Source organism: Eimeria mitis, genomic scaffold (genome assembly GCF_000499745.2).
Source record: "Eimeria mitis Houghton genomic scaffold, Emh_scaff3775, whole genome shotgun sequence".
Taxonomy (NCBI): domain Eukaryota; phylum Apicomplexa; class Conoidasida; order Eucoccidiorida; family Eimeriidae; genus Eimeria; species Eimeria mitis.
The window spans coordinates 1-608 of record NW_013572113.1 but is presented as its reverse complement, the minus strand read 5'-3'; positions in this window follow the sequence as shown (position 1 = coordinate 608).

Sequence of the window (608 nt, the reverse complement as noted above, 5' to 3'; positions counted from 1 at the left end):
TTTTTTTTTTTTTTTTTTTTTTTTTTTTTTTGCATGCAAGGGTTTAGGGTTTAGGGTTTAGGGTTTAGGGTTTAGAGGCCCTCTACTGCTCTGATGCCGGCCGGTGGTTTAGGGTTTCGGGTGTATGTGCACCTCGCTGCGGTGTACATGCACCTTTCTGCGGTGTACATACACCTCACCAGGCCGGCAGCACCCTCCATGCATGCATGCATGCATGCATGCGTGCATGCATGCATCGGCGCATGCATGCATCGGCGCATGCATGCATGCATGCATGCATGCATGCATGCATGCATGCATGCATGCGAGTTTGGGGCTGGCATCTGGGGTGTATAGGCACCTCAAACAACAACAGTCAAGCATGCAACCCAAACAAAACAATCGGCGGATCTAATAAACATATTTATACATAGAAATATACATTTATATATATTTATCTATTTATTTTTTTTTATATAATATATATAATATATACATTTTATATTATATATATATCTCTCTAGAACACCCCCTTCCTCACGCCTTCTACCAACCACACCAGGGGGCCCCAGCCGCTGCTGCGGCAAACCCAGGGGCCCCCTGGGGGCCCCTGGGGGGCCCCCTGGGGG